The sequence below is a fragment of the Leptodactylus fuscus genome, chromosome 3, assembly GCF_031893055.1.
Source record: "Leptodactylus fuscus isolate aLepFus1 chromosome 3, aLepFus1.hap2, whole genome shotgun sequence".
Classification (NCBI taxonomy): domain Eukaryota; kingdom Metazoa; phylum Chordata; class Amphibia; order Anura; family Leptodactylidae; genus Leptodactylus; species Leptodactylus fuscus.
Window position 1 is genome coordinate 175,588,437 of NC_134267.1, and position 14,139 is coordinate 175,602,575.

A 14,139-nucleotide genomic window follows, 5' to 3' on the forward strand; every position below is an offset into this window, starting at 1 on the left:
TAAAATGTTCGAGGTTCGAAATTCGATTCGAACAGCCGCTCACTGTTCGAGTGTTCGAATGGGTTTCGAACCCCATTATAGTCTATGGGGAACATAAACTCGTTAAGGGGGAAACCCAAATTCGTGTCTGGAGGGTCACCAAGTCCACTAGGACACCCCAGGAAATGATACCAACACCCTGGAATGACACTGGGACAGCAGGGGAAGCATGTCTGGGGGCATAAAAGTCACTTTATTTCATGGAAATCCCTGTCAGTTTGCGATTTTCGCAAGCTAACTTTTCCCCATAGAAATGCATTGGCCAGTGCTGATTGGCCAGAGTACGGAACTCGACCAATCAGCGCTGGCTCTGCTGGAGGAGGCGGAGTCTAAGATCTCTCCACACCAGTCTCCATTCAGGTCCGACCTTAGACTCCGCCTCCTCCGGCAGAGCCAGCGCTGATTGGCCGAAGGCTGGCCAATGCATTCCTATGCGAATGCAGAGACTTAGCAGTGCTGAGTCAGTTTTGCTCAACTACACATCTGATGCACACTCGGCACTGCTACATCAGATGTAGCAATCTGATGTAGCAGAGCCGAGGGTGCACTAGAACCCCTGTGCAAACTCAGTTCACGCTAATAGAATGCATTAGCCAGAGCTGATTGGCCAATGCATTCTATTAGCCCGATGAAGTAGAGCTGAATGTGTGTGCTAAGCACACTCATTCAGCACTGCTTCATCACGCCAATACAATGCATTAGCCAGTGCTGATTGGCCAGAGTACGGAATTCGGCCAATCAGCGCTGGCCAATGCATTCTATTAGCCCGATGAAGTAGAGCTGAATGTGTGTGCTAAGCACACACATTCAGCACTGCTTCATCGGGCTAATAGAATGCATTGGCCAGCGCTGATTGGCCGAATTCCGTACTCTGGCCAATCAGCACTGGCTAATGCATTGTATTGGCGTGATGAAGCAGTGCTGAATGTGTGTGCTAAGCACACACATTCAGCACTGCTTCATCACGCCAATACAATGCATTAGCCAGTGCTGATTGGCCAGAGTACGGAATTCGGCCAATCAGCGCTGGCCAATGCATTCTATTAGCCCGATGAAGTAGAGCTGAATGTGTGTGCTAAGCACACACATTCAGCACTGCTTCATCACGCCAATACAATGCATTAGCCAGTGCTGATTGGCCAGAGTACGGAATTCGGCCAATCAGCGCTGGCCAATGCATTCTATTAGCCCGATGAAGTAGAGCTGAATGTGTGTGCTAAGCACACACATTCAGCACTGCTTCATCACGCCAATACAATGCATTAGCCAGTGCTGATTGGCCAGAGTACGGAATTCGGCCAATCAGCGCTGGCCAATGCATTCTATTAGCCCGATGAAGTAGAGCTGAATGTGTGTGCTAAGCACACACATTCAGCACTGCTTCATCACGCCAATACAATGCATTAGCCAGTGCTGATTGGCCAGAGTACGGAATTCGGCCAATCAGCGCTGGCTCTGCTGGAGGAGGCGGAGTCTAAGATCGCTCCACACCAGTCTCCATTCAGGTCCGACCTTAGACTCCGCCTCCTCCAGCAGAGCCAGCGCTGATTGGCCGAATTCCATACTCTGGCCAATCAGCACTGGCTAATGCATTGTATTGGCGTGATGAAGCAGTGCTGAATGTGTGTGCTTAGCACACACATTCAGCTCTACTTCATCGGGCTAATAGAATGCATTGGCCAGCGCTGATTGGCCAGAGTACGGAATTCGGCCAATCAGCGCTGGCTCTGCTGGAGGAGGCGGAGTCTAAGATCGCTCCACACCAGTCTCCATTCAGGTCCGACCTTAGACTCCGCCTCCTCCAGCAGAGCCAGCGCTGATTGGCCGAATTCCGTACTCTGGCCAATCAGCACTGGCTAATGCATTGTATTGGCGTGATGAAGCAGTGCTGAATGTGTGTGCTTAGCACACACATTCAGCTCTACTTCATCGGGCTAATAGAATGCATTGGCCAATCAGCGCTGGCCAATGCATTCTATTAGCGTGAACTGAGTTTGCACAGGGGTTCTAGTGCACCCTCGGCTCTGCTACATCAGATTGCTACATCTGATGTAGCAGTGCCGAGTGTGCATCAGATGTGTAGTTGAGCAAAACTGACTCAGCACTGCTAAGTCTCTGCATTCGCATAGGAATGCATTGGCCAGCCTTCGGCCAATCAGCGCTGGCTCTGCCGGAGGAGGCGGAGTCTAAGGTCGGACCTGAATGGAGACTGGTGTGGAGCGATCTTAGACTCCGCCTCCTCCAGCAGAGCCAGCGCTGATTGGTCGAGTTCCGTACTCTGGCCAATCAGCGCTGGCCAATGCATTCTATTAGCCCGATGAAGTAGAGCTGAATGTGTGTGCTTAGCACACACATTCAGCTCTACTTCATCAGGCTAATAGAATACATTGGCCAATCAGCGCTGGCCAATGCATTCTATTAGCTTGATGAAGCAGAGTGTGCACAAGGGTTCAAGTGCACCCTCGGCTCTCCTACATCAGAGCCGAGGGTGCGCTTGAACCCTTGTGCAGCCTCGGCTCTGCTACATCAGAGCCGAGGGTGCGCTTGAACCCTTGTGCACACTCTGCTTCATCAAGCTAATAGAATGCATTGGCCAGCACTGATTGGCCAGAGTACGGAATTCGGCCAATCAGCGCTGGCCAATGCATCCCTATGGGAAAAAGTTTATCTCACAAAAATCACAATTACACACCCGATAGAGCCCCAAAAAGTTATTTTTAATAACATTCCCCCTAAATAAAGGTTATCCCTAGCTATCCCTGCCTGTACAGCTATCCCTGTCTCATAGTCACAAAGTTCACATTCTCATATGACCCGGATTTGAAATCCACTATTCGTCTAAAATGGAGGTCACCTGATTTCGGCAGCCAATGACTTTTTCCAATTTTTTTCAATGCCCCCGGTGTCGTAGTTCCTGTCCCACCTCCCCTGCGCTGTTATTGGTGCAAAAAAGGCGCCAGGGAAGGTGGGAGGGGAATCGAATTTTGGCGCACTTTACCACGCGGTGTTCGATTCGATTCGAACATGGCGAACACCCTGATATCCGATCGAACATGTGTTCGATAGAACACTGTTCGCTCATCTCTAGTAAACAGCAGTTTTACCCACAAAACAGCAGGTACTATCATGTTAATGGCTGTGTGGTTCAGCAGGTAAAACTTAACATTTACCAGAAAACTCATAACTCATTAACAATCAGTTTACCTACTGCACCGACTACATGTCCGCCTGGTTTTCAGCCGCACAGTGGCCGCAGGATATGAAGTCAGCCTCAAGATCCATAGCATATCAGTAATAAAAACAAGCAAAGGTGACTACAGTCAAGATAGTGTGCTATCCGAGTGGTTGTGCCATATCTACCATGACAGCATATGACGAGTGTGGACTACTGCAAGGAGCCATGATAATGATGTATTACAAGCTCTCATGTATAGTGTGAATCTTTTATGTGTATATATATTTATTTTATTTAGCTTACTTGTATAGCACCATCATATTCCGCATTGCTTTTAAAAGTATTATCAGTCTAGGACATCAAATTGCCTCGTTCTGTTCTGGATCCACCTCTGCTGTTTTTCATTTTCAGTGGGATAAAACATAAAGGTCTATAGAGTTTGTGTCCAATACTATATTTTTCTACTAACGTTTCTAAAGCATAGATAAATATCAAATGCTAACTATTTGCATTTTACTTTATAGTCAAGTCCTTCTATGGTAATGGAATCTTTCATGGTTATAATAATTGCAGACTATTTTTGTGCATAATTGGCTCTTGCTATAAGAGTGAGAACCTGGCCTATGGACAAACAGTGATTACAAGTTACTGTAAATGACTAGTTCGCATCCACCCTGCTGTAAACACCCTGCAGTGATCTTCCTGAAGTAATAAAACAAGAGTAACCTGAATGGGCAGATTTAATGACTGATTGAAAGTTAAAAGTTAATATGACAAATTTCTAAGAAAGTATACTGTAACAAAATTGTCAGATGCCCTATAGGTAACCCAGGGTTAGAGACGAATATTAGATAAAGATTCACTCTCCTGTAAATACAGCACATGCAATTAAAGAAGACCGTTCACCACCTCCATCAATTCATGTTCTTAGCCACCACTCCACTAATTCCCGCACAGCTGGAATTTTTTCTCTAGCCTCCACCATTCCTGAGCAACAAGTTCAGGTAGTTTTGATGCCTGATATGTTATATATACTCTCTTATTTTCTAAAATGATCATACATATGGTGATCTGCCGCAGACTATTGCTGACTTGCTGCAATATAGAATACTAGAATAGTGGATGAGATTTCACTAAACCTTATCCAAATGCTACAAATAAAACCCACAGTGCAAAATGCCCCACACCATGTCAATTATTGCTGAGGTTTTTTTTTTTACCAGGATACTTTAGTTTTTGAGAGAGGGTCCTGTACAGGAGACATATTGTACAATACAAAAATAAAATGGAGCTGCCCTCACTTGGTGTTCACTGGAGGAAACATGTAGGGTTAAAGTAAAGAAAGCCCTGTAACTTACCAATTTTATTAGGGCACTATCAGACAACCAACCAGAACATCCACTTCAGTAATACAAAGCCTGCGGCCAATCAACTGGAATTGTAGCCATAAACTGCACATGGTCATTGCTGATGTCTTCAAGGCACACATCTGCCCTATCTGCACCATGAAGATGGATTAACACTTAATTTTGCACTGCCCTCTTGCTATACACACTAGAAAAGCGGCTGGTACCTACATAAAATGTATTCAGAGGCCCCCATTATTCCAATCCACAGTGCCTTGTTGGCTTTCATTGGACTTGTATGTACAACAGTATATCTTTATTTGCTGAATGTACTAGCTAAATCTCTGCTATTCCATGCAGGGCAAAAACCACATGGTATACATGTTTCTTTGTTTCTTTGCTTGTTTTAAATAATGGGAGCCTAAGAGTGACAGATGCCATTGTACGTATGCCCAAGTTCAGACAATGTTAATGTAAATATATTGTCAGGATAAATCATGTATTTATGTAAAACATTTTTCTAAACTTTTTTAATTTTTTTGTGTATATTTTTTAGGTCAAATTAAAAAATCCTGGAATGTTGCAGTTTTCACACTGAGTCTCAGAATAGGGATCACTTCTCAGTGGAAATTGTGGTTTGTTTGTTTTTTAAATGTAGATTGTGAGCCCCACATGGAGCTCATAATGCACATTTTTTCCCCTATCAATATGTCTTTGGAGTATGGGATGGAAATCCACACAAACACAAGAACATACAAACTCCTTGCAGATGTTTTTTTTGCCCTTGGCAGGATTCAAACCAAGGACTCTAGTACTGCAAGGCTGCTGTGCTAACCACTGAGCCACTGTGTGGCCCCATGTGGGCATCGTGTTATTATCACAGACAGTATGGAATTCAATAGGATATATTCTGTCCAAGCTTTCTTATGTCCATTTGGCTTAGGTAAGATATCTGTCCCTGTAAGCATATAAACCGAAATATATAGAATTACCAAGTGTGGCCGCGCTAATTAAAAATTAGGTACATATGAGAATACATATAAGTCCTTGTGGACTCCAGAAATAGGTCAACTTGTATCATGCCTTTTTGGTACGTAATCAAGCTATGTATGCTGAAAAACGTGGGGCTGCGTCTATGGCTTACAACTCAAAGGTCGAAAGAAATCACAGGACAGTGATTGAGAGATATACCCCCAAAAAATACCAAAAGCGCGCTCCCTTAAGTAAAGATGAATTCTGGTATGCTGATGAATCAGAAAAAAAAGGATTTATATATGATAAAGCGTTTCGGGGTTCTCTGGTACCTCACACGTACCACCCCTTCATCAGATCTCTCGGAGTTCCAGAATATTTGCACCTTCAAACATTCTGGAACTCCGAGAGATCTGATGAAGGGGTGGTACGTGTGAGGTACCAGAGAACCCTGAAATGCGTCATCATAAATAAATCCTTTTTATTCTGATTCATCAGCATACCAGAACTCATCTTTACTGGTATTTTTTGGGGGTATATCCCTCAATCACTGTCCTGTAAGCATATACAAATTAATATACAATCACAATACAAACAGACTAGAAAAATATTGTTTGGCATCTGTTTTTTATTATTAAAAACAAATGTAATAAGTTACCTTCAACTAAATCTTACAGTCTAAATCTACAGTTACATTGCAATATGTTTACATAGCATACATCTTAAGACTTTTCCTCTGTTCATTTTATAGACCTTCAGACCATAAAACACTCTACAGTTATGTGCGTACATTCTAAATCCCTAAATACCTTGACAAATGGCAGCTTAATACCTTTTGATTGCTATTACTACTGAGCACGGCCGACACAATGTAAAATTAACAGCGATTTGCTACAAATGAGAAGTAAAATTTACTAATTTGCAGCTGTAAAATGTCTCCATCATGTCCTAACATGCCCATATTTCTAATGTTCATGTAAAGGTGACGGATTGTTACTGGGTGGGAGAAGGATTGTGCTACAGGCAAAGCACACAACTTTTTCTTCTCTATTTGTGATCTACTGTTGAAATTCCACCGTAGATAAAACATATGAATAATATATTGTTCAGGTCAGGAACTCTGTGTCTTTTATTTCCTTATCCCAAAATTATTCCCTCTGAAAAATTTTCAGACAGATCAAAACATGATGTTGAATTTGAGTATAAAGCTATCATGTTGGTCGTGTTGCATAATGAGTTGCATTTGTATGAAGTGCATGTAAGGACAACTATTATTTTGATCATACGTATTAAATTATTTGTATTATCGAAGACTATGAGTAACACTCAGTGCAGGTTCCTAGTAGCGAAGAAACCTCCTTCCCATATCACATTTTTCCATAGATATCTTTATTTCTGATAAGTCATGTGAACTTTTACATATATATTTATGAATGTTATCAATAGCCGCTTTATACTTGTCAACGTGTATTTCAGGTTTCCGATCCTACACAGACGTTTTCTAGGAATGTCTCTGTAATCTTCTCATTGACCAAACAAACAAAAAATAATACATTCAGTATCTCCATGGTGGAAACTGAATAGCTATGGAAAATGATGACATTTAGTAACCATTTCATGTTCAGAAAATGGGTTTCAAACTTACAAAACAGTGAATATAATATATGCGTATATATATATCCCATTAAGATGAGGTCAATATGTTATTTTTGGTTATTGGTGATGTTCTTTGTTACGAATTTTGCTAAAATAAATATAAATCAACTTAAATATAATCTGCCAAAAACTGCAGCAAAATATTTACTCCTTGTTCCAAAAAAAGCCCTACAAGTTCAGTATGTCAGCAGAAAAATAAACAAAGTGAGTGTCACAATGCACAAACAAACTAATTCTTCTGAAGGGGTAAAATACAAAAGCCTTGGAAATTCCTTCATCTGGCCTGTAAGGGTCGGTTCACACTAACGTTCAGGGGCTCCGTCCCCCTTTCTGCTTAAAATATGCGGAGATTTCGGACAGAAGCCCTGTGGACCCCATTATAGTCTATTTTTTAAGCAGATAGGGTTTCCATTTTTCGGGTTCCCTAGCAGACCTGGAGAACGGAAACCTGAATGCTAGTGTGAATTTAGCCAAAGACAGTTTTAGGTACCTGCATTTTAAAGTTCTTTTACCCACAAGACAATGCAATGTTCTGCTGAACTAAACTTAGATCAGAAGTAGGGGTATAGCACTATAAGATATTGAGGTTGTAATAAGAAGATACCAGTCATAAAATGAGTACATGATAAGAGGGAGCTCTGTTACAAGATTTTCATTGAACCCAAGAACTTCATGTTACAGCTCTGTATAGATTCCTACAGAGATCTCCTTTTGGTGTTCCCCATGGACTTTGGCCTGAATGAAAATTGTACCCCCCCTCCCCCTCAACCTCCCACCAAGCCTATTCTGAATCAATTCCCAGTGTTAGGTTGGGTTTACACATTGTACATGCAGTATTATAACATGCATAGAGATGCTGCCAAACCCAGGCATCAGATGATGTAGCTGAGGGAAGGTTTCATTTGTAATGACCATGGTGTACGGGATGGGGGACTTCACTGTGTTTGGGATAGGTACACGATGATACTGCTATCTTTCTTAGGAGAAGACTAGTTGCAGCCATATGTATATTTACAGGTACATGTACAATTCTACTGCCACTGCAGGTTGCTTTTTGTTGGCATATACTTGTTAAAATTGATGAGAGATTTATGGAGCTTCAGTCACAAGCAATATTATAATCTTATACTGGTTACGCCATAATCAAAATGTATCCATATCACTTTGGTCTGTCATTCCCGTTGACTTTCACCTGAGTGGAAGTGTAGTATTCCATTCAGAGACAGGGCATAATCCCTTTAAGTGATCCATTACTTCCAGCCATAATATGGACATTAACGTGATGCCGTGAAACTCGGTCAGTGTGTTGGCTGGATTTACCTAAGCCTGGACAGGGACTGTTTGCATTAAAGTTATCTATGCTGTAATCGGTGCAGGACAGTATGTCACTGACTGGTAGGGACTCCTAGCATCATAGATAACACTGTTCAGGCTGGTAAATTCCGACCAACACATGGAATGGACCAAGTTCCAGGGTGGAAACTAGGTTGTGTGAATGCAGAGTATAAGGCCTCGTTCACATCTGCATCAGTAATCCATTCGGGGTAGTCCGCATGGAACCCCCCCCAACGGACTACCAAATGCATTGGCAAGCGGTATGCAGTGAAAGCACACGGACCCCATTATAGTCTATGGGGACCGTGTGCTTTCACTGCACACCACTTGCCAGTGTGTTCGGTAGTCCGTTGGGGGGGTCCCATGCAGACTACCCCGGACGGATTACCAATGCAGATGTGAACGAAGCCTTACGGGCGCATAGAGTGGTCCTAGTGGAGTGGTGAACATTTGTTACTGCACATAACTATGAGCTCTTCTATCTAAATCTACAAGACCTTACTAAAAACTGACAATCGTGTTTTCACTTATGCGTTGAAAGGCTTTCACATTAAGAACAAGAATTTATTTTCTACAAAAAAAAATTAGATTTGCTTGAATGAGATTTTCAGCTTTTCTTCACTAATTCAATGATTATTATTGCCGCTTAGTGCTTAATTGTAGAGAGATTGGTGCAAGGAAGACTGTGAGATCGTGTCATTGCCATGTGTCATTATCAAGCTGGAACTGCAGAATGGCTGCAGATATCATAAAATAAGAATGGATAGTTGAAAACTACATGGCAAAAAAAGAGAATTTATGACCGAAACAAAACATTTGGTGGTAATAAAAAAATACTATTATAGTAAAAATCCTGTTAGTTATACAAGTTACAAGATCTTGTATGTGATCCTTATGCCCATACATATGGTTTAAGAGGAATCAGATTTGTCAGATTGTAGCAATACACACAGGGTTGAGGGTGTTTTATAGACAGACACACACACATGAGCATACACTATTACCAGAAGATAAAGTTACTAAAGTACTACAGTGCAAGGTCAGGAAAGTGTATCTATAATCTATAATGCCTTACCAGAGAAGGTCTCATGCTTTTATTTTAGCTTCATTAATCATATGTACGTCTGTAAAAGGGAAATATAAGGGCAGATTTACTAATATGGTGTATATAAGATTTACAATGCACCATAGTTAGCTGATGTGTGATGATATATTCAGTACATTTGTAGACTTTCTAGTCTAGTTGTTTTACATTGCTGTAGAACAGGGGAAGGGAACGTACGGCTCTCCAGCTGTTGCAAAACTACAACTCCCAGCATGCATACTTGCTTTACTGTTCGTGGAACTCCCATGGAAGTTAATGGAGCATGTTGGGAGTTGTAGTTTCACAGCAGCTGGAGTGCCAAAGGATTGCTGACCCCTGTGTTAGACATTTGTGTGTGGATTCATCATCCAGCATCATCCATGGTAATAAAGCTGGCATATTTTCAGACTGCCTGTCTAAATTTGTACCATCTAACATTAGTAAATCTAGGCCTATGCTGCTTATTAAGCCACACTCAATTTGGCAAGCCATAACATTTTCCACTAGGCCTTGCCATCATGATGAGGTAAAAAAGTGTGTAAAACACTTAATGCACAGAATGTAGGTCAATTTGTAGTGCAAATTAAATCAAAATTCTGGTGTATTTAGCATATGACATCCATGCCAATGTGTTTATTTTTCATATCCCTATCTCTCCTAGGAGCAGCCATATTGGAGATACACGCTGCCTACCTGCATTGTCTCTATAGTGGCTGTATGGTGTTTGCCTTGCTGTAATAATATAATAATAATAATATTGATGTTATTGGCAGAGACATGTTGATAGACTATTACAACCCCCTATATGTGATGAAATAATGCCCCCCATATCTTATAAATATTAGATCAGTATTCTAGGGCAACTGCTCCTACAAAGACAGGAAGCCCAAATATAAAATTTCTTCTAACGGATATATTTTTTGAACAACTGTACCTACCCTGACAATTTGTATGGTGAAACATGTAGGGTGGGCATAAAGGGATGGAGTTTATTCACTGTATCACACTACACAGCAGAATGAATGTACAGAAGAAACTAAGCACATCAGTATCTCCTTCTACATGGGAGAGACCCGTCAGCTCAGGTTCTCCTCCAAGTAGCAAACCAGGCTAGAATCAAGAGACTGCCTAGGTACTCTACTAGAAATAGGCATACTGTCTGAGATATAATACGGTCAGCCAGAGCCGGCTTCAGGTTTCTATGTAAATGTAAAGCACTATGGAATGAATGGTGCTATAGTAATAAACAATAATAATGGGCTCTTGGGCAACAGTCTCAGTGGGCGCCTTTTGGAGCACTGCAGCAAAAAAAAAAAAAAAAAAAAAGGGTGTTTTTTTTTTACCTGAGGCAGAGGCACTGGAGCAGACTGTAATACAGTCCATCCCATAAAAGTAGATAAAACCCAAAACCAAGAAAGTAAAAGGGAATTTGAGGCGGACATCTCACAGTGGTGGAGTGTCAATGCAGGGCATCGGCATTAAGGCTTTCCACCACTGATTAGGCCCAAATGAATGAGTCTAACTAGTGGAAAGTCTCATGCGAGTCTCCATGGCTGAATCAGCTGCATCATCCGGCAAGATGTAGCAGTACAGGATGTTTTTTTTTTGTTTTTTTTTTAGCGTTCTGCTCCAATATCTGCCTCCCATTGAAAACAATGCAACTGATTTAGGGCCTGCAGAATCCTATAGCGTCCCTTCCACACAGTATACTGTCCCATAGTAGCTCCTCCACACAGTATAATGTCCCACATTGTCCACTTCCCACAGTATAATATCCCATAGTGGCCCCAACAGTGTTCATTGCAAATTTTGGGGGGTTTACCACCCACAGACATGCAAAGAGGAATAATCTACAGATGGCTGAGGTCACTTTTGGGGCATATCTCCCCCTATCTTATGCTTGATTGCCCAAAGAGTTCAAATCAAATCAAATCAAATCAAATAGACTTTATTGGCACGTCCGAATGGATATTTGGCATTGCCAAAGCTAGTAAAGTGTGTGGGGGGGAGCTGGAGTCGAGGGGGAGAGTAGGGGGTGGGGTGGCTGATTTGGGGTATAACAGTCCATGGAGTCTCATCTTCCTCTTAGTTGGTGACTGCTATATGGGGAGGTGGGGTGGGGTGGGTCAGGTGGTTTGGGGTATAACAGTCCGTAGAGTCTCATCTTCCTCTTAGTTGGTGACCGCTATATGGGGAGGTGGGGTGGGGCGGGTGGTTTGGGGTATAACAGTCCGTGGAGTCTCATCTTCCGTTGGTTTGGTGACAGCTGGACACGTATTGGGCAGCGATGTCCACAGTGGCCTCTTCTTCTCCCAGTAGGATGTAGAGTTTCCTCTTCTCATCTGCAGATATGAAGTCTGGGATGTGGGAAGAGAGTCTTTGGTAGTAGATGGCCCTCACAGCTGAGTATTTGGTGCAGTGTAGCAGGAAGTGGGTCTCGTCTTCTAGGGCCCCCTGGTCACAGTGCTGGCACAGTCTGTTTTCCCCTGGCTTGTACGTTTGCCTGTGTCATAAAGCCTGAGTTGCAAAGCAATAAACTTGCCTTGGCAGTATATCTGGTCTTGATGTCAGGAAGACACATTTTCACCTCTGACCTCCCTTCCCCAGCATTACTTGTATACACACATACCAATGTAATATACTGATGGTACATGCATAAATACTATATTCACTAATGATATCTACATGAGCAATATAATTCAGTAATGATACACGTGGGCTTATACTATTTATTTCTACGTTTAGTGTTCTTTTAATGTCCTGTTATACAATAAAATCCACAGACCATTGTAAAGGCCTTTGCATAACTGTGTTATGACATATGCAGACATGAAACTGATATTATTTCCCTTCTTTTATGACTTATACATGTCATATAAACTATCTAGGATCTCTCATGGTTATTCCATTGTTTCTATGAGCTATGCTTATCAATTACAATGTAAGTCTCTGCTGGATTCTCATTCTCACAGATATTGATCTGTTTTACAGAGCTTTAGATGTGAATATTTGACACATTTGGCAACAAAATCTAAACTTGATTCTCCCATGTAAGAGATAAATATGATGAAGTATTGCAACAGCTGGCCGGGATTCATAGCTGAGATCACCTGCATCACATGGAGATCATGCAGTGCCAGTAATTGACTTCAGTTGCTGACATCCCATGTGATACTGCAGACCTCAGTTTCATGAATTCCAATCATTGAGTTTTCCTGTTTTTCTATACACAGACTCTACTTTGCCTGAGGAAATTGTAGCTCACTTCCAATCAAAACAACGGAATAACGTGCTGCCTATGTGCTTAGTATATGGCAGCATTGTATCACTGCACACAGACTGACGTATATGTTAATAGTAAAAGGTTGCATATATGACAGCATTACTGAACGTGGATTCACTCTCACTAGTTTGTACAGGAAATAGATGTACAATTAATACTGCATTCTGCTGGATTGCCAAGAATAATACCAAGGTGTCAGGGATTAAGGTCTCACAAACAATATATATGCTCATTGTATGTCAATTTGGTGGGGGATCTGTACACCTACGGCATGGTTCACATCTGCGTTCAGGTTTCTGTTCCGGTTGGGGACCCCCTGAATGGAAACCTAGACATATTAAAAAGCGATTATCTTTAGGAAACCCATGGACCCTATAGACTATAATGGGGTCCGTGTGGTTTCCGCTCGGCTTCCGTACGAAACATGTGGACTGCTGCTTGCAGGATTTTTCTTGCTGCATTTTTCGTGCGCAGACCACATGAACCTCATTATAGTCTATGAGGTCTGCATGTTTCGTGCAAAGACCACACAAACCTCATTATAGTCTATGAGGTCCGCAGGTTTCCCAGGTAACCGCTTTTTAATGCATAAAGGTTTTTTTTCGGGAAGTCACCAAGCAGACTCCCCAAACGGAAACCCAAATGCAGATGTGAATAGGGCCTTACTCACCACTAGAGATGAGCGAACACTAAAATGTTCGAGGTTCGAAATTCGATTCGAACAGCCGCTCACTGTTCGAGTGTTCGAATGGGTTTCGAACCCCATTATAGTCTATGGGGAACATAAACTCGTTAAGGGGGAAACCCAAATTCGTGTCTGGAGGGTCACCAAGTCCACTATGACACCCCAGGAAATGATACCAACACCCTGGAATGACACTGGGACAGCAGGGGAAGCATGTCTGGGGGCATAAAAGTCACTTTATTTCATGGAAATCCCTGTCAGTTTGCGATTTTCGCAAGCTAACTTTTCCCCATAGAAATGCATTGGCCAGTGCTGATTGGCCAGAGTACGGAACTCGACCAATCAGCGCTGGCTCTGCTGGAGGAGGCGGAGTCTAAGATAGCTCCACACCAGTCTCCATTCAGGTCCGACCTTAGACTCCGCCTCCTCCGGCAGAGCCAGCGCTGATTGGCCGAAGGCTGGCCAATGCATTCCTATGCGAATGCAGACTTAGCAGTGCTGAGTCAGTTTTGCTCAACTACACATCTGATGCACACTCGGCACTGCTACATCAGATGTAGCAAT